Source organism: Abramis brama (assembly GCF_963993115.1).
Source record: "Abramis brama genome assembly, chromosome: 11".
Taxonomy (NCBI): domain Eukaryota; kingdom Metazoa; phylum Chordata; class Actinopteri; order Cypriniformes; family Leuciscidae; genus Abramis; species Abramis brama.
Genome location: NC_139973.1, coordinates 9,335,955 through 9,357,572, shown reverse-complemented (window position 1 = coordinate 9,357,572; position 21,618 = coordinate 9,335,955). Strand labels below are relative to the sequence as shown.

Genomic DNA, 21,618 nt, shown 5'->3' with positions numbered 1-21,618 from the left:
CAAAGTGTACAAATTGGGCCAAATGTATAATTTTACAGCCCTAATTAGCATTAAAACAACATTTTGAGCCGCTAATCCCACTCCTACTTATAAACCCATAACCATTTCTTTAAAATAGTTATAAAGACAAACATAACAGACAAGTGGAATCCCAATTTATTTATTTATTGCAAAAATGTCAAAAGCGGTACCAAAAGTATAGTTCAAATGACAATGTGCTGCAGTCGCAGTCCTCTCTGGCGGTATATAATAGTTTTGTATGAGGTACAGAGTAGAATTTAAGTTAATTGCTGAGAATCTTATCCCAATCCACTCTGTGAAAGCGTGCATTTCTCATTCAAATGCACATCACCCAAAACACAGGATGTCGCAATCTGTGACGAAGCAAGTGAGAGACAATGAGCGTTTGATATCACTGCCGTAAAACGAGTTTGTAAAGCTTCCTGGGGCAAATGAAAGTGAATGGAGACCATGGGCTTATGCCCAAAAAACACAATAAATGACTAATATTCTGAGAGGAAAACAAGCATCTGTTCAGCTTCAGAAAAAACACATCTGTCTTTGATATAGCAGGTATATTATGTCATGAATGAATGAATTCATGTTAAGGTTACTAGAACAACATTCCTTAGACACAATGACATCAGACAGACCACAGCTCTGACAACAGTAAGAGAAGAAAAACATCCTTAGTCAACAGTGACACTTGCACGCATGAACGCTAAGTGAATTGAGCAGATGGTGCTTTGACAAGTCCAAAAGTACAATTTTCATTTGTATTTTGACTTCGACCAACTCTCAAAAAAACGTTTTAGACGGTTTACCTATGAATTAAAATTCTGTCATCAGTAACACACCCTCATATTGTTCCAAAATTTCTTTCTTTCTTCCATGATGCACAAAAGGAGTTATTAAAAAACAGAATGTCTAAGCTGCTCTTTTATATAAAGTGATTTTTATTTAATAAATAATTTCAGTTTGTTCCTCACATATGGCTTCATAAGCCTTAATATAGCACATAATTAATATAAGCTATTTTTATGATGCTTTTAATTGCTCTTTTTGTTATTAATGGTAGAGCACAAATGGTAAATTCAGATGACAATCTGCTAAATGTCTCCTTTTCTGTTTCACAGAAGAAAGTCAGTCATACAGGTTTGAAACAAAATAAGGCTGAGTAAATGATGACAGAATTTTTATTCTTGGCTAAACTAACCCTTTAATTTACATTTACTCTATACTGTTCAAAAGTTTGGGTCAGAAATAATTTTTATATGTTTTTGAAAGAAGTCTCTTGTGCTGCATTTATTGGACGGAAAATACAGTAAAACAGTGAATTCTTGTAATATGAAATATTATTGCAGTTTATAATTGCAAGTTTCTATTTTTAATATATTCCTGTGATGCAAAGCTGAATTCATTTACAGACTAGATAGATAGATAGATAGATAGATAGATAGATAGATAGATAGATAGATAGATAGATAGATAGACAGACAGACAGAACAAACCCCAAACTTTTGAACGGTATATAGTGTACAGACACATATTATGACAAATAAACTATAAACCAAAGTGTCTCATCATCACTCTCATCTCATACCTGATAGACATCTCCCAGACGACAGCATGTCTGCAGGAACCTCCTACAGTGCACAAGCCCATCACTATAGCATCTCCTCAACACCTGTTCAGTCAGAGTCCACACTAACTGACTTCCAGAGGCCAGAAGATCCTCAATTCCACAAAATAAGCCCTGCGCCATCGCTGTTTGTTTGGCACACTGGGAAGCTGTGCTCCCTCAGAGGCTGATGTAACCTAACTGGAGCCTGGAAGAGCCAGGGTCGGAATGCCACTGGCTGGGTTTGAGGCTCTGTATATACTATATAGGCTTCTGTCCAAGACTTTCCCCCTTGGAAGAGAGCACAGAGAGAGGGCAGGCCACAAACAATCCACATTCAGAGACAAGCCTACTGAGGCTTCATAACACACAGTGACTGAGACACATACATACTTCAGTGATAAACAGTGCACACACTCATAAACAAAAGAATGTGACCACAAATAAGTGCAGACTCGTATACGCACACATATTTACGCAAATTGTACACAATGGCCGCCCCAGCCGTGCCAGTCCCTTCTCGTAAACAAACGTTGTGGTTTCTCTGTGCTTTTTACAAGCTTATGTCTTTTGTGATCAACATTTTACAGACACTTATGTAAGGCCAATCAAAAGACAATGTTTTGGTAGTCATAGCGATTAAAAGTAAAAACTCAAAGCTGACTATTTTTGGATCCTTTCTGGGAAGGTAAGAGTTACATTTAGCTGTTTCTGTATGTAGCCTGCGAGTGAAAGTGTGTATGTTAAGGGTGTAGTTTCCGCAAGACGCAACACTTCTCCACCCGACATATTCCATAAAGGAAAAATTTATAAAAATACTCACTGAGCCATCCGCAATATAAGAGGCTAACGGCCAAACTCGACAGCAAATTATAGAGGAAATTCAAAGGTCTGGAATAAAATGGAATAAAAGGTTTTCCACAGCATCACTTTCTGTTCCAAATCTGTTTAGATTACATTCAAAATGTCAGATATTTATGGAAGCCCGCTTCCACTTTTCTCTCAATTACGAGTTTATATCTGGCAAATTAGACATTTTTCTCAGAATTGTGAGATATAAACACGCAATTGCGAGAAAAAAGTAAGAATTGTGAGATAAAAAGTTGCAATGACCTTTTTTTATTTTTTACTCCGTGGCGGAAACAAGCTTCCATATATTCATTTTGTAGCAATCCAAAAGAATATTTGCTGTTTGTGCGTGAGTTTAGGGTCTGGCATTACACATATTGGTGTTGAGTTCATCCTTAAAGCAGCACTCAGTAGCTTCGGGATTTCTTCGCTGTATTCTCGCTTTTTGCTCGCAGGTTTCTCTCTAGAGCTCCCCCCACAGCTTCGGAATAGATATTTGACAACACTGTTGTAAAAACTCGTTGGTGATTCTCAGACACCAGAGGCTATAGATCAACGACATCAAAGCAGATGGGACATTCTTTAAAACGTCTTCTTCATTCGGGTTCAGACAGCGTGAGGGAGCGCAATAATGACAGCATTTTAGCAGATTTCTTTTGGCCGTAAAGCAATTGTTTACATCGCGAGACCTTATATCACGCGAGACTTCCTGACGCCGCCGGCTCAAAGTTGCAAGTGCGTATTTTCCGCTCACGGGCACCAGGGGGGTGCGAAACGACCACCATTCAACCCGAAATAAGTAATATAACCATTCCAATGACTCAGAAGCTGTTCAGTTAAGGTAAAAAAAGTTACTTAGTTCACCTTTAAGGGTCATTCTGGCAGGTAATTGGACAAATCAAAGAGGAACATGCACACACAGCTGTCATATTTTTGGCAGTAGTTTATAGAGAAGTGTGTCACATGTTTGAAAGATTTAAATCTTCTAAAACATAAAGAATGCACTAGAAATAAAGGGATTTGATGCAAACAGACTCTTAATAGTAAGTGAAAAATAGCTATATGACACTTGAACTGGATATAGCTTGCTAAAATTGCTCATTTCAAGAGGTATATCTCAAAATGACGCAAACAAAGACCATAGAGAGAATGGAGAAAAAAGTAAACAATTCAGTTAAGTGGTAGCTCCATTGTTAAAATCTACTAAGACATATAGGCCAATCAATATAGACTACATGCATCTATAAAAAAGAGAGAAGGAAGACTATGCAGGCTGCATGTTTGCAAGACAGGCTGTTCTTTGATGAATAGGTATAGAATGCTCAAAAGCATTTTCTTGAAATAGAAATCGTCATTTTGCGATTTTTTTACCATCATTTTACCACAGTTACAGGCAGCCTCACCCCTTCGTCTTTTTCGACTAGGGAAAAAGTTCCAGGGGTCCACCTCTTTTGGCCATCCTACACACACAGGTGACAGACTGCTCGTGCTCGAACCAACCGGAGGGGAAGGGGTTGTGTTACTCTCTACGCTGCACACAACCTGAGGGATTCCTGCGCTTGTCTTTAACAAGACCAAGCGGAAACCTTCTGGTCTCTCTCTTGAATCCAACACGGAAGTGACTTAAACTGCAATTTATCGATTGGCCGCTAGAAACAGGCTCCAAAAGAAAGTCAATTCAATAGACCCCCCATGTTAAAATGCCCAACTTTAAAGCAGAAAAAAATATGTTTACAGCCTGGTGCAAAAAGTGGTTTTAGTCTATATAGCTAATTTTGCCCTTCATGACAACTGTGAGGGGGGTGAATTTTTTTATAAACGTTTTAATTATATTAAGCCTTAATGTTCTGTATAATTAAGGGCGTGGCCACTTGAGTGACAGGTGGATTGCCGCTGCTGTCGCTACTAGCTGTTTGTCTGCTGTCTGTTAGCCGTCACGTCACCTCAGCTAATCCCGTCTTTTTGCCCATTTCCGGTTATCTGGGAATGATGCGCTGCCAAGATGGCGATGACCGGCTCCGCCCACTTTTGTCCATTGTTTTATACAGTCTATGGACGAGACATACAAAAACAGCTCATACGCAGGAGTGGTATAACGGAAAAATAGAGTGGACTTTTTCAAATGGCGGTATACCTTGAAACCGGTAACCGGCCCATGCCTACTGAAGACTGGAGTAATAATGCAGCAACATTTTTTTATATATTAAAATTGAAAACAGTTCTTGGAATAATAATAGTTCACAATATGACTGTTTTACTGTATTTTTGATTAAATAAATGCAGCCTTGGAAAGAGTAAGAGACTTCTTTCAAAAACATAAAAAATATATATATTTCCAAACTGTTGATAGATAGTGTGATACACACACTAACACTAACCATAAAGGCTAGCAATAGCAAACATAACCCTCTTGCAGTGCCACAGCTCCTAGAATATATATATGGGCAATATGGCAAAAAAATACAAGCTGTTGATTAAAAGGCATTAGTGTTAAGAGCCTCTAACCATGACTGACAAAGTTGAGACCAGTGCTGCTCAAAAGTTCCCTCACGGAGCAGAGCAACCATTGATGTCAAGCACTGATTGGATGTTGAAAGGCAAAGAGTCAAGGGTTTAAGTGCATTCTGGGAATTCAGAGAGCCTGTGGCATTGGTAAGAGCAAACACGGGGGTTAGAAACAGGACATCCTGCAGTCTTACATCGATCTTACACCCCCCCTCAACCTTAATGTAAAATTCCAGGCTGAAAACAATTAAAATTCCACCAAAAAATAAGACGTTTTTAGTATTTTTTCCTAATAGTCTAACATATGTAATAACAAGGCATTTTCTATTCAAATATGTCTGTATAATGGCCGCTAAGCTGTACAACCAATTTCTCATATGGTTCCATCAGTTCTTTATTTTCACATAATTTCTAAAAAGTACTAAAATAAAAGAATAATAAATATATATTTTTTACTGTACATTACCTTTAAATATATGTTTTAGATGTATAACTTTGATATTTGAAAAAAATATATTCATTTTCAAATTCAATTATCCCTATAATACCCCTATAGTTCAAATATACTTACACTGAAAAACCGAGAAATAGCCTATTTTATTGTTTGTGTAAATGTGACGCAAACTCTCCTGTTATATAATTTGTTGATAATGAGTAGATTATAAATTTAGCTCAGCATAGAATACACTGAGGAATACGATGTTGAAAGTCATTCCCAATGGAAGTCTTGGGTAATTCTCTGAGTGCATCTGACAAAAGTATCTGGTTAAACCTCTCAGGTGTGTGTGAGAGAGAGCAAGAACAAAAACAAAAAACACACATCTAATGCATATACAACACATAGGCTACATAAAATGCTCAAAATGCAGGCTGTAAATATGAAATGCAAGTACAAACACATACACAACATAAGGTTCACACTCAAGAACTTCTCTACAAAAGAAAAAATAATTGCCTGTATTCACGAACACACAGAGCAACCAAGGTTCACATGCTGCCTGCACCTTTAAAAGTAAACACAGCTGTAGCTTTTGAAGGCATATTTTAGGCCGAAACTCAAAAGAAAGCACATTGTGAGCAAAAACAAAGACTTTTAAATCAATGTGGGGGAAAAACATCAAATGACAAGTCTAATTTCCACATGTTGTGTTTAAAAGGCAAAAACATCTGGGAGAGCTATGCCCTATGAGTTAGTGATGAGTTGCGCTTTGGTCTGTGAGCCATGCATTTTACATACAAACGTTACACGTTATTGCCACAGAAACTGAGATACAATTACAGCTTCAACTCTGCTTTGAATGATGACCTCACACATTGGCAATTGTCCAGTGTCATGTGCATAAACTCAAGCTCTCTGTGACATAGGATCCTATTCATTTTAATGGCATTGACGCTTGATGGCACCCTGCTAGTAATTAAATGCCTATTGTATTTCCAAAACAAACAGGACAATTGGATGTTGTGTTATATGACGTCAGTAGTCAAGTAGTCCTTCAAATGACAGCAATTACATAGACTGGGCCAGAAGGTGTTCATTTAATTCACAGTTGAATTAAAAAATTGCATTCTTACAATCATAATAAAAAGTATAATTTTTATTACTCACTAGCCGTGTGTATACAAATTTGTGTGTTATCAGCTTTGTAAAAATACCATCATATGTCAATAATGATCCTATTATGTAGGGTTGCACAATATTAAGGAAACATGTGATATGCATTACGGTACTGATCCACTTGTCCGTGCGACACTTCTGTCGCGTCGCACTCCACTATATACCTATGGGTGACATCAAGCGACTTTGACACGCCCGCAAAGCATTCCGGGAAGGCGGCGCTTCATTTGGAAAAATGCTGCGCGTCAAAAAGCTGGCCGATGCCCATCTTTATGCAAATGAATTCCGTTGAACGCGATGCGACTATCCAATAGAAGTAGAGACGGGGGGGAAAACCACACCCATACCGGTAAACTAAGGAACGCCCATCAACATACAAATGTGGGGAGGCGTCACGACACCATGCGACAGTCGTGAATGTACGGTAGTCAATGGCGAGAGACAACATCTTTTTATTCCGTCTGAACTGTGCCCTGAATTACACATATGATGTTTGTCAATTTAAAAGATAATTATGAAAGTCAAGAAAGTCGCAGTTTGTCATAAAACAGAAGAGTAACATTTAGTTTTATGTGAAAATCGCTCAATGAACTACATCTCTCGTCTCGCACTATGTACGTCATAAGATCCGTTGCTCGTATGTGTGCAGTCTGGTATAAAACGTAACGTTACGATTATAACGTAAGACTATAGAAACAGACAGACGTTAGCTTCAGTAAAGTTAGCTTCATTCATTGAGAGAAAAGGTATGACGTCACACATGCGCCTTTTGGGTTTGTAGTCTCTGTAAATGCGTATTTTCACAGTCTTATACCTCAACAGTTTTTCATCAAACTGAGACTTTCTTGACTTTAAAATGGATATTTTAAATTGACAAACATCATATGTGTAATTCAGGGCACAATTCAAACGAGATCAAAATATTTGTTGTCTCGCGCCATTGACTACCATACAATATTTTTCCGAAGTAAGGTCCCATGGTGGTCAACCGGAAGGGGAGGGACTTAGGCTCTCTATACGCAACATTTCCCGCTCGGTCAAAACCACGCCCATAGTGGTAAACTAAGGAACGCCCATCAACGTACAAATGTGGGGAGGCGTCGCGACACCACGCAACAGTCGTGTCGCAAAAGTGGGTCCGTACCGTATTGCATATCGAATATTGCATTTTTTAACGAGATGGGCATCGACCAGCTTTTTGACGCGCAGCATTTTATCAAATGCAGCACCGCCTTCCCAGGATGCTTTGTGGGCGCGTTAAAGTCGCTTGACGTCACCCATTGTGGAGTGCGTCGCGACAGAAATGTTGCACAGACAAGTGGATCCTGTGCACATGAAACAGACACATGTCCAGTCTACTCTCTGCTGTCTGCGTCAACCTAAAACTTGGACTTTTTGTAATCTTTCGGAGTATTAAAATCATGCAGTTATCGCAAGCCATTACGATATGTACATTTGCAGTATTTCAATACATATTGAGCAGCCCTAATATTATGTCAAAGAAGTCCTTCAGCAAAAGAAAGTCTACACCTACAAATCTTGGGACTACATGAGGTTGAATAAATGATACATTTAAATAAATAAAATAGGTTTTTTTTTAATGAACTATTGCTTAATGCTTCTTTAAGATTCAGAGAACTCTTGTTGGCTAAAATGGTTTTTTTTTTCTGTCTTTTCCTCTTTGTTTCAAGCTTTATCTATCTCCTTTTTATCAGTGCCAAGACAAACTCCCATGGTTACATTCATGCACTGATTTGTATTAATGAGCTAATTTCCACTAGGAACCCAGAGGAGGGCGGCACAGAACTGCCATCCTCAATCACCCTGTGCACTCCCCCAGCATAGCAATAATGTGACTTCAATTACCAAATGCAATATGAGCATATTTAATTGGCTGAAAGGGGAAGGCATTTTATGCATCCAGAGGGCACACACACTCAGAAATGATGGGTATGCAGCTGTTCCAAAGTACACGCGTACACATCAACAGCTGATGGCCCCAAAAGTGTGCATGACTGTGCTTTGAGAAGTGCAGTGTCTGCATTACACTTTCATTACTGGGATGCCACTGTACAGAGCCAAGACCAAACGGCTGTTTGACCAGCCCACTGACTGACTGACTGAGGTTTCTGTTGGGTTACAGATGGTTTGACAGGTGGATTGTTGGAAGGGAAATCAATAATATTCTGAATTGAAATAAAAGAGTTCTGATATCAGACCAACTGTTTCGCAATCTGTAAAAATAATAATGCTTTTCATAACACAGAGAGATCAAAATCAGAGCAGGCTGCTCTAATAAATTCAGCTCTGTTGTATTTTAATTTAAAATGCCTTGGGAAAAAACATAGGGCTCTGATATAGAATTTAACCCTTAGTATTTGGCATATAACTCCCACGTTGTTTGTGCTGAGCATAAAATACCACCTCAAAACGTTAAATCTTTCATAAACAATCAAACATCTGATTTTCACTTGGTGGATCTTAAAACGGGAACAATAAGGTGACAATAAAAACATGTTAAAATATTTCTGTTTCAAATAAATGAATGTTTTATTCATCAAATAATTCTGAAAAAGTATCACAGTGTCTACAAAAATATTAAGCAGCTGTTTTCAATATTGATATTTGAGTACCAAATCAGCATGTTAGAATGACTTCTGAAGGATCATGTGACTGAATAATCTGAGTAATGATACTGAAAATTCAGCTTTGCCATCACAGGAATAAATTACATTTTAAAATATATTAAAATAGAAAACAGTTATTTGAAATTGTAATAATATTTTATAATATTACTGTTTTTACAGTATTTTTTAACAGTCTGATGAATATTAATAGACTCTTTTGACTTGGGCTAGCGAGCAACCAAGAAACCACCCAGAACACCCTAGGAACTACATAACACTAAAATCTATTCAGAACACCTTAGCAACAACATAGCAACGCCCTAGCAACCACCCACATCACCTAGCACCACTTACTTTTTCTTCAGAAAATGTAAAAATCTTTTAGTCTTTGCTAAATTTTTATATCTTTATGAAGATTTTAAAAATATAAGTGTATGCCTTCATGAATATTTAAGCCTCGGGGCATTTAGATTACAGTAATGCTTTATGTGTCGTGATGGGGTTTTAGTAGTTCGTTGTCACAGAGAGCCCATTGAAGTGTCTGTTTGATTGGGATTTGGGGCTGACATAGGCCATAGCACACAGAGCTGGGTTATGTTGAAACCTCTGAACCATGACAAAAAGGATGGGTGTGAGTGTGTGTGTGCGCATAACACAGATGCCACGGAGCAGACGGGGGAGGTGGTCACTGCTGCTTCTGCCCAGCGCTCTGCGCGTACTGTCTGTCTGCCCCCTCTAATAAGGTCCCCACGGGATTGTGGGTGCAGGGACTTTGCAGAACGGTAGATTGAGAACGTGGGGCCACTGGGTTTAAATATCATTGGCAAGAGATGAAAACCATGAATGGATTCTCTTAGTTTCACTGTAGGGGGGGTAGACAATGGCAGAGAAGATAATCTGAGAGAGAGCAAGAAAGAGCTGTGAAGAGATAAAGATGAAGACCATTTTTAAGCTATCATAGTACTACTGAGCAACTATATGACTTTTGATGCTCAAATAGTGAATATTTTCTGTCAACTATTATTTATAATGATCTATATTATGCTCTACATTTATCTTAACTGATTCAAACACTATATGAAAATTGCTTATTGTATAAAAGTAAACAAATTGTTTTTAAAATCAAGCACTAAAATATATAAATAAACTGAGTAGTCCCAACAATGTGCAAGCTTATTAACATTATTCACAGCATAGCTTGCATAGTTGTACCTTGATTTGTTCATGGTTTTTGTTGATGAAGTCATGACAAGCAACTTTGCCATCTATATTCCTTTGTGGCTGCTTTTTTCAAATGACCAAAATACTATAGATTTTGAATGAATGCACAGACTTTGATGTCAACCCAAAAAGTAATGGGAAGCATTTTCGACTCCCTAAAGAAAAAAAACATTTCTGTGATTACGATTGTCTGGATGTAGCCTAAATAATTAACGTAATTAATGCAGTCTCAGTTATTCTCTTCCTGAGGCTACGATTTTGTTTTTCCCCACTTCATCTGGCTAGTGTTATGTGCTCATGCTATTAATCACACAAACCTGTATGATTTATTTATTATTTCTGAATCAATTCACATCCCTAAAAATGATAATACCATTTTTATTTGATTATATGGTTAGTTGCATTTTATTATTTTATATTTAGCATTTTCCATGATTTTATGTCATGACTCACCAGTTAAGAAGCACTGACTTAGCGTATTGCATTTTCCCTCGTATGACAATTTCTTATAAAATGATGCACACACTCACAGTCACACTATATACAGAAAACATTCTGAAGTCCTAGCTGAATGAACCCTCACCCTGATGTTTATATATGCGCATTTTTGTGAATTTGTAATCTTATTGCTACTGAAGCATAAGAAGTGTTTAGCTTATTCCATCTCTCTTGGCTCTTGTCCTTATTAATATTTAATGTTCTCTCCCGCTTCACAACGCATCTCTAACTATATATTATGCAAACTACCACTGTTAACATTTCAAAACATTTGTACTGAACCTTATGTCCTTGTCTCTTGTCATATCCTTCAAAATCAGTGTGACATTTAACCTTAATTTCAGCCATGCTAAAAGGACAATTTTCCTCCTTTCTGGCTTAAAAGATATTTGAAAATATTTGGAGATGGAATAATCTGTTTTAATAAATACAGATGAGTTATGTATAACATTTTTATTGCAGCACAACAGGCTGGGTTCAAGCTAAGGCTACTGCTGTAAAAGGCCATGTGTAAGTGTTTTTTAGACAAGGAACACAAACTCAGCCTCTCTTAAAATTGTTTATATCTCATTTAACACTAGAATTGGTATTGGAATTGACCAAACATGTGCAAAATGATCCTGTAATAATTCACAGTCCTTGAACATGTGGTGGATGAGAACATTTTGAACATTTGTGTTCATTTAGGCTGTTCAGAATGGATTACTAAATAAATACTGTGAAGTAAACATTGTGTGAAATAATGTGAAACTATGCATACACATGCAACATTTTAAGCAACAATATGCACATTTGCATATGTATGTACAGAATACACTTTTGAAAAATTAAATAAATAGAACAATAAGTATGATAAGATGCTTTTCTGAACATTGCCTTAATTATACTGAGTCCACGAATGGGAAACAGAGGGATAGAACAATCAAATGACTTTAACTGTGATCTTTATCCTCTCTCATGCGGGTAAATGGCCCACAGACACATGCCATGTGTCAGAACAAATAAACAAGACAGGCACAGCGGGGTAAGCAAATGCATGAGCAAGTAATTCACAGTCATGACAAGTTGGATCACAACATGCCACCTGCACTCTTTGCTCAGTCTTATCACAATGATCCAGTCATACAAGATCTTTTGCTTTGTTTAGATAAAAAAATAAGCAATTCAGCAAAGTTGCCCAACATTCTCTGAAAAAAAAAAGATAAAGACTTCATTGTAAATTTCTGATGATGTAAGAAATTACAACAGGCTTAGTCACAAAATCCTGTAAAGCTTTACTAACCCCTTTGGGGCAACAATTCATTCACCTCTTGCTGGTCATTGATGGCATGAGAAGGTCATCGTCTTTTGTCAAGACCTTATCAAGTCCTTTCCCCCACCCCAAGGCTAGTCATACCTGACCGGTCAGCTTACGGTGACAAAAGTCAGATCTCTCTTTCTTTGAGTCATCCATATTTCAACGTTTGAAGGCTAAAGCTAAAGTATCAAGTTTCTATCTAGGCAGAGGTCATCTTCGGTAGCAGAGAAGTTAGAGCGTGTTCAAAGGACAGTTCTGAGAATGAATAAATTTTACATTGAATAGTTTTTAGTGTGTTGCTATGGTGTTTCTGGTTGTTGTTAGGTGGTTGCTAGGGTGTCAAGGGTGGTTACTAGCAAGTCTCTATAACAGGTGGAATGTTTTCATAGTTAATAATAAATAATAATAATAATACATTTATTTTATATAGCGCCTTTCTGCAAACTCAAGGTCGCTTTACAATATTATAGCAAATATACCCGACAACAGACTAAAAAACAATATACACTGAGCAACAGTAACAACATGCATAACATGAATCAGATCATAAAGTTAGGGATCAGAGAAACAAGAAGCCATTTTCAATGATTTTGAAATCATGTAATGATGAGAGGTTGCGAATGTGATGGGGATTAGAATTCCAGAGTGTAGGGGCAAAGATACAAAAGGTCAGAATTTGAAATCTGATGACAGAATTTTCATTTTTAAGTGAACTATTCATTTAAATAAATTGATACGAAATAGTCACCTCGTGAAACAGCCACGTTTTCTCATGGGGATCAGGTTGGAAAATCATAAGTTGGGTAACTTAAAGTAATAGGAAACCTCTCCTTAATAACACCACACAGTTTAAAGTATCATCAATTTCTGTAGCATAAACAAATTACAACTGAAGTCCACTACAAGTTAGAGGATTGTTCAAATGGACAACTAATAATGCAACACATCTGTTACTGAAAAAATATGTTTCTTTAAGGCTGAATAATCATTAAAAAGCAAAGGGCATGTGGTGGATTTGATTTTCACTCATATGAAAAGCAATTCCTTTACCATCTGCTATATGAAAAGGGCTCCTGACCTGTGTCCCATGTCCCGCCTGCAGTTCATTGTCACTGTGGCCTTAGGGCTGTATATGTGCTACTAACCTAACCCAATATTTATGAAACATTGTTCTGATAATGTTTACCATATTACAGGGTATTGCACTTACTCTAGCCATCCCCCTTGAAAAGAACAGTACACTATCCCTTGATAAAACACAGAAATGTTGAAGAATCAGCCGTGATCCCCTCCAGCGCTACCACTTATGTGGAGCAGCACCATACAACTCTATTGATTTCCATCCAGACTGTAGGCCATGTCTATTTTTCAGCGAGGATGTTACCATACCAAGGTCTCTTGAGAGCGAGGAAACACACACACATACAACAGTAGTGGTAGGCGAGACAGCAGCGGATGGCCCATTATCATGAGCTCTTCCTCTCTGTGTCTAGGTGGACTGATATTAATAGTCGCTCTCATTCGGGCATTGATGGAATGTAATTGAACATATGCCTGCCAGTGGAAAATAGAAAATGAGTTATAACTATAGGGATCATTTTCGGTTTTCCCTGGAGAACAGTGGCAGGGCATCATGGAAGCTAGAGTTCAATTATTGGAACAGAACATCATCACATAATAACAACATTTAGCTTTGTAGCAGTTCTTATCTTTTCTGAGAGCCTTTAATTGAAGGGGCAATATGGATAGCAATTGGTTGATAGGTCTAAATTTCTACATCCCGAGGACAGGTTTATGGACTACCAAACCTCTAGTTTTGAGCCCTTTGTTTTTCAGAGCTGCCACGGGACAATTTAAATACTGCAGTTAAGACAAAAGAATGGAAAAACAAGTACGAAACGGCTATTAAACACACGAAAACAATGACCCACTTAAATTTTTGGGTACATTTTGAATATTTTACACTAATTTGACACAAATATTCTGATTTCCATATGACTCTTACTGAGAAAACTGGCACCCATTACTAGACACATCTGCAAACATTATCTAGTTTCATCTGTTCTACAAATGTACTTTGTACATTTCAACATCTCAGCCATCTAATGCCGTATTTGCCAGCATGCCTTTCTAAGGACATGGTGAAATTGGACTGACACCAGTGTCCTTAATGCAATAAGGGATCAATTATACGACATCAGGTCACACTTGCTCTGTAACTGAGTTGGTTTAATTGAATTGAACTGAATCCACATACCCCTCTGAGGCATTGCCAGCACGATTAAATGCAGAGGCTTTGAATTGATTTGTACTTCCAAGCTTAAAGATAACTGCCAACCCACAGAGAGAACTGACAATCAAATTCCTAAATCTCAAAGCAAGTTTAGATTCAGCTAGAATCAAGTGTGGAAATCATTTAAAAACACCCTTCTAAAAAAGCCCAAACACTCTTCCTTAAAGTGGCCATTTTCAAGTTACACTTCTGGAAGCGTCAGCCATCAGCGTGTATGCAGGCAAGGAATATTATCTTTTGTGGTCAGCCTTCCTTTGTTGTGCAACAGGAAGGTGAGCTAGTTGTCAGGTTACACATGGTGAACATACTGGATTTACAACTATATCATATGACAACATCATGAGCAGTGTTAAAGGAAAGCAACTGGGCAGAAAGATAAAAACATATAGACAAAAATGCATTCAGGAGAAGGGGGATGGGAAGTGTTCAAATGTGCTTCAATTAACCACTCTAAACCCTAAAAACCTCCAGAGAGAAAAGCCTTGCTTTTAATGATAGTTGAACATTAAAAGCCTAGTTTCTATAGGCAAATTCATTAAAGCACCCTGATTGGAAAATGACTCTATCAGATACGGAATGAATTTTCTATATCAGTTAGCCTAATAGCTTAAAGGTATTTGAAGGTGTGCATGTGCTTTTATCATAAAACAAGTATAACCCACTGTGGTATAACTCAATTGCTGAACCACATGCACAAAACAAAAAGTCCTTGCCTTTAAAAATACAACCAGCGTATCCCTTAAATTAAATTTAATTTGGATTTAGCTTAATTACATCACCTGCTCCCAAAACAAGCCCTAAAAACAAAGAAAGCATTGCTTATCCTCCTTAAATTTGGACTGAAGTGCGTCACCGTTCCCCTCATACACTATCAGGATGTCACATGTTTCTGTCTCCTATTGTTTGTCTTTCTCAGGAAGCAGGAAGTTCAGAATCAGCGTCTGCAGGAACGGTGGGAAAATGGCTTTTTGATGGAGTACTGTCTTCCTTGGTCTTTTAAAATGAGCCAGGGTTTCTAATCAACAGCTCTCTCTCACATGTGTCAACAGGAAACAAGCATACACATGTTCTCACTACAGGTAGTCCCTTGGCATTGAGTATCATTGTTCAAGGTTTGAGCAAGGCATGAAAACTTAAAAGTTTTTATATTTGTGGAAAAAATAAAACTTTACACTGAGTAACTATGTGAATCAACTAATACTATCAAGTAAACAGGGTTTTGCATTCACCATTGAAGGCTCATTTAAGAGGAGTCAGGTGCTCCTGGCAATATTACTGTACAATATTAACTGTATTTCACCACAAAAAAAAAAAAAAAACACTTTCCGCAAAGTTTGAATCTAAGCTGTCTCTCTGATCCTGGAGAAAGTAATTTGTTGGTGTATTTCACAAATAGTGTGAGGTGAAGTTTCTGACATCGGTCAAGCTTTACGGAGCCTAACGTTACCGTACGGTCGTCATGTCAAACATAATGTGTATCAAAGAAACCCAACTTCTTATCCTCAAGTTGTTATAATATTGCAAATCCATTATCCCTAAAGCACAAAATGAGAAAAAAAAACACGCAGAACACGCAGACCTTTCAATAACAAGCGGAACTCACCTCTCTTTATTGTCGGTATTGTTGTGTTCAAGCCCCAGGTTTGCGAAAATCTTTTGTCTTTTTTGTTACCGGAGCCTAAAATGACTCTGTTGTCTCCGTGAGCTCGCGTCCAAAGTCATGAACACAAAAGGAAAAGCGATGCGCAAAATATACAGCCAGCCGGTGATACAGTTCATGTCAGGTTTGTGAGGACACAAGCTCTGTTGGTCCGTTTACTGATTTACCCCTCCTCCGCCCCTATCTGATCCCTACAGTCGGTCCTGCCTGAGCAGACGAATTTCCCTCTGCCGTTACCTTGGTGATACAAACGCCACTGACGCGTGCGCGGGCCTACCTACAAAATAAAATAAAATAAAATAAAATAAAATAAAATAAAATAATTATGAAGTGGAAATAAATGTTTTTTTTTGTTTTTTTTTTAATGATCAATACAGTCCTACAAAATCATATTGTTATGTTTGTTATATCCACTTTATATAAAAACTACCAAGGTATTACTATGTTGTTGCATGGTAGGCTAATAAGTGTTTTGCCATCAGAAAATGTAAATCACAATTTATATTATTCTGACTAGGTGGTCCAAAGAACACACATTTGTAAAATGTATTTGCTATTGTGACGTATATCCGAGTGAAACAAGAAGATATGTAGGGCGGGACTTGATTTTGTCCAATGGGAATTGATTGGATGGTTGTGTGGTTGTGGTTTGCTATTGCTGTGATCTCATGTGAGTGACAGGTTGTCCCGCCCTCACACCGGAGAACATGTCATCAGAGAAGAGATGAGATTTCGCTGCGAGAAGGAGGGGAAGTTATTTTGATTAAAGATTATTTATATACTTAATCATTTATAATAGGAATATTCCATAAATAATAATAATGGTCCATTTTGATTTCATGGTGACTTTAAACCTTTTCTTGACTTGTGCTATATCTTATGTTGATATAGAAAAAGATGAGTGTGAGATTGCCACCTCTTGTCCAGCTCTGTGATTTCACACATGGCTAGTCATCACTGCTATGCCTGCTCACTCTTCCACATCCATTTTGATTCCGTTGATTATAAGATGGGTTAATGAGTTCTCTGGGCTTGTCACTGGAGAAAAGTTTCACTTCTCACCTCAGCGAATAAGCGGACATTTTCACAACACACATTTGTTAAGACCTATGATGATAGTCCTGATGAAGGACATGTCATTTTGAACTTCATTTTGATTGAAGTCAAAAGTGTAACCCCATGTGGGCCTTTCTTATAAAATAAATAAATAAATGTAGACAGTCTTTCTGACATCAATAACAAATTGTATCAACATCAAGCACACAGTTTATCAAATATAGTTACAGTCTGTTAGCAATCCTCACAATACTGTAAATTCTAATTTACTTTGTCTACAAAAATGTGAGGTGGTATGTGTAGAGGTTTCCCAATTTAAAATGTATGTTTATGCCCTAAAAGGCAAAAACCAGGAAGCTGAAAAAGCACAGGGAGCAAAAGAGAGAGAGAGAGAGAGAGAGGACTTGTGAAACAGGGAGGGAGAGGGATGGGGAAGGAAGGGAGTGTCAGTGCTCAAAACAATACAAAAGCTCTCAAAAAAAAGAAACAATAGGCCTGTTAGCAGGAAAATGAAAAAAAAAGGTTAGGGAAAAAATGTGGCTTTTGGAAAATACATTATAATATGATGGATTTTGCAGGCATTGGTTTCACATAATTTACATCCCCACCTCTCTTTTGACGATGTTCTGTTAACGTTATTGTCAAATAAAATGAATAGGCAACATATTTTCTTTTCTTGATGCCTTCTGAAATACATAGCCTAATTCACTGAATATGTTCCTGGATTCTCAGTCCTGGTTTGTTAAACAACCAGAAGAAAGACAAATGAAAAGGATAAAATAGGATGAAAGACTATGTTTGGTGCATTTATGTAGAAATTCACAACTTGTATTCTGGTCCCCTAAGAGAATAAATGATAAACAATGGATCTCTGCTTCCATTCCCTCATAATAAGCTATGGTTTACTGCCATCTAGTGGATAAAACATCTCTGACTGGTCTGGCAGAAATGTTCACTGGAAAACCATTCAATAAAAGTCTGAAAGGGACTTTTCCTGTATAATTGATCTGTGCTCTGCTCTCCTATATGTTGATTGTTTTAAGCCCCCATGTTACTTGTTTGTTCAATCCAATTTTTCTTGTGCTTGTGTTTGATTTTCAATTAAAAAAAAAATAATAATAAAAAATAAAATAAAAAGTCTGAAAGGGACTTTTTATTCAACTTTTTATGTTGTGTCAGTTTAGAAACGGCAATTCAATTGTTAATTATCTAGGTATGTAATTACAAACTTGCGAATGTATGTTTCTCAACACACATTTGTTTTTGGTTGTAAAGTGAACGAATGTATAACCAGAAAAATTTAAACAATGAGAGAATTGTTTCCTCTTTAGTTTATGCCGGTTTATGTCAACGTACAACACGCACGCATGCGCACTATGACGAGCACGTCCATTACATTGAGCCACAGCAAATGCATTTTTGGATTCTTTTGGGTTTTAGAAGTTGTTTTTGCTGTATGGTTATAAATGTTTTCGATGAGTGAAGAACACCACGGACATAATTTGGTCAAAGTCAAGTTTGTTATTAAGCTAACTACAATTTAAATAATGAACTAATTAGTGTAACGTATTAGCTAAATAACGAAAAGCGACATTGCATATTAAATTCATAAACTAGCATTCTAGTGTTTGTTGTTGTAGCTACTGTCAGCTAAGACCTAGGCCTTACTGAAGGTTATGGGAAAGTGCCAGAAAACATCTGATTCTAACAGCAAAAAAAACGGTTGTTTTGAGGAAGAGAAAGTATCATTTCCGTCTCCATCCTTCATATTTGTAGTCCTCTTGGATGCTCAAATCATCACTATAATCCCGTGGTGGTCCACCGTGAGATAAAGTGTGTATCTGTCTCTACCATAAAAGGATGGAATGAAAGTGGGGGTTTTTTTTGTATTTGAATGATCTTTCCCTATATTTTGTCAGTCTGTGCTCTGTTTTACAGAATTTACTAGCAGAAAACTGTACAATTCCTTTGCGAAGAATGACCCATTTCTCACCTCGGTAATGTATGATGTGTGTGTGCATCCTAATTGTGTGTAAGTTTCTATATGAGCTCAAAGTAAAATAATAAATTCATCAATTAATTAACTATTCTAATTTTTGAATAGTTTATTTCTGTTCATTCACGCTCCTATTGAATGTCCTTTGTAGACAGAAAGATTCCATGTCACTCTGACTACTAGGTTTGCAGAGTCTGGAGATGATGGGTTGTGGATGTGGAGCAGGTGGCCATCTTCCGGACACATACATAATGTTCAAGTAAGTGATTTCCTGTGTAAAATGTATCATGTTAGGTAACAAGTATAAATATCTGTAAATCAACACGAAAATTAGATTGAAAAACCTATTTTTATTCTGTACTTGGGTACAGATCATCTTGGATAGGTAGACAGGAAAATCATTATTCCAATAGTAAGCAGTAACTGCAATTCAGTGCTACAAAAACCATCTAACATGCACAGAAATGTTTGAGCTTATCCCTTCCTTTCCTCTTCCCTAAAAGAATATAAATAAATAAAAGTATTAAAATTGCAGGAGAATATCTGCGGAATATCTTAAAATTAGTCTCAGGATCACTACTGCACATCAGACTCAGGTTCCATATGGTTTAGATGTCAACGGTTATTTCTGGGATATTTTGGCTTAATTTTTCTATAGTGGAAGGAAGTGGAGACACGTCATCCATTTTAATTTACAGTCCAGAGTGGCACAGGTATGATGTCAGAACCCGGAAGTCTAATTTGCCTTTGGTTCCTTCGAGATTTTCCTATAGGGTTTTTATAATGGAGTTTTTCAATTTATGAGTAAAATAAAGCCTGTGGTTAACACAACTTGACAATACTTTGATGTTTTGTTCTACAACGTACACTGCACACAAAAAAATTAACATCAATGCTTCAAAATTCACGTTTTAGCTATGGGTGTGTGTAATTTATGGTATTATGACTCACCCAACACTTAAAAAAATAATAATAATTGAGTAGTTTTAGAGAAACGCCCTTGCTTTAAGCCAAACACTGACACTAGCTGAGATTATTGCAATGTCTCAAGCAATGTAAGTCCTCCATTTTGATTGACATGATCTTTCATTGAGGCGATTGTGCAAGTAGCTTGCAACTTTGGATCACTGCTGTCCTCAGCTTGAAAAAGCACAGTTTCATTTGAGAGGTATTTTCCTTGAGGCTGTTTGTAACATATCTGAACCCAATAGCCCCAGTCAGCTCATGGTTCTCAGGTGTTTCTGTGCTGTCTGTGTCTCTCTGGATGAGTGAAGGTTTTGTAAGTGTTATGGATTTTGCCGTTAGGTTGGGTTGCTGATGAGACATGTTCCTTACAGCCCTCAAGAGAGATGCATACATTACATGTCAGAAAAGTGGATAAGTGCTCATATCATACATAGATTATCATCACTTGTCAATTTGATTTTACATGTCAGTAGCTTTGTGAAAATTTCTCTCTGTAAAAAAATCCTGTTAAATTTACGGTAAAAACTGACTGCTGTAATTCTATAAATTTAGTGTAAAAAGGTATGATGACAAAGTTACAGGCATTATGGGGTGGAATTTGGTGGCTGCATATTTTATAATTCATAACTGATTAAAAAATAAGAAATATTTGTTTTTAAATTAAATAAAAAACAAACTGGCAGCTGCCTCAGCCTCACTCAAGGTCTCACTATAAATTATTTTATTTCTGATTATTTAAAAATGAATTGAATATCAAAAAAAAATTTTTTTCATGTGAAATCAATATAATTTTTCACTTCATATGGAAAGCTAACTTAACCAATTAACTGTTTTTATTGTAGCATTTTGACATTGTTTTTCTGTTAATATTATTGGAAAAAAAATGTAAGTGCATTTTTAGAATATTTAATTTTATGAACTTGAAAATTGTACAAAAATGTACTTCATGTTTAACTAATTACTAATCACAAAATTCATAAACCATGTGATCATTTTGTGAATCCATTTTTTAAATATGTTTCATGTCATGTTTTGAATTTGTTTAGTTATTAAAAGTGGTTGCAGAAGTACTTTAATCTGCATCTAAACTTAAGATTTCTGTTATTTTTACACTGCAGCATTCCTCTAACACAGATTTCACTGGTTCCATGCCAATGTCTGACTTTGAAACATTCAGGGAGGAAAAAGAACATGCAGCAACCTGTTACAGAAATGTGCACATTTTCAGCTTCATTTAAAGCCTGGATACACATGTCATGCTCCATCCTTCCTGTTTCTGTCACGGTTCATGAATTCACTGTTTTCTTCGTGTCTCGTGTATTTGTTGTTCTGTGTGTGTGTGAGTGGGCGTTACCGCTCGTTCCAACTGATCAGCGCGCCAGCTGATCTCAATCCCCACACCAGCTGCTGCCAA

The 21,618-nt window shown here is 37.0% G+C and overlaps 1 protein-coding gene across 3 annotated transcripts in view; it reads right to left on the bottom strand.

The window, feature by feature from the left end:
* The window catches only part of frmd4ba (FERM domain containing 4Ba), a 51,722-nt gene extending 35,278 nt beyond the window's left edge, over nucleotides 1-16,444 (bottom strand). For 2 of the 3 annotated variants that reach the window (XM_084128404.1, XM_084128403.1), the window contains exon 1: nucleotides 16,130-16,415. The gene's annotated coding sequence lies outside the window, so the exon portion shown is untranslated. Of the gene's footprint in view, nucleotides 1-16,129 lie in introns of all 3 variants that reach the window. The other variant, XM_084128405.1, reaches the window with a different exon arrangement.
* Between the last annotated feature and the right edge of the window lie 5,174 nt (nucleotides 16,445-21,618).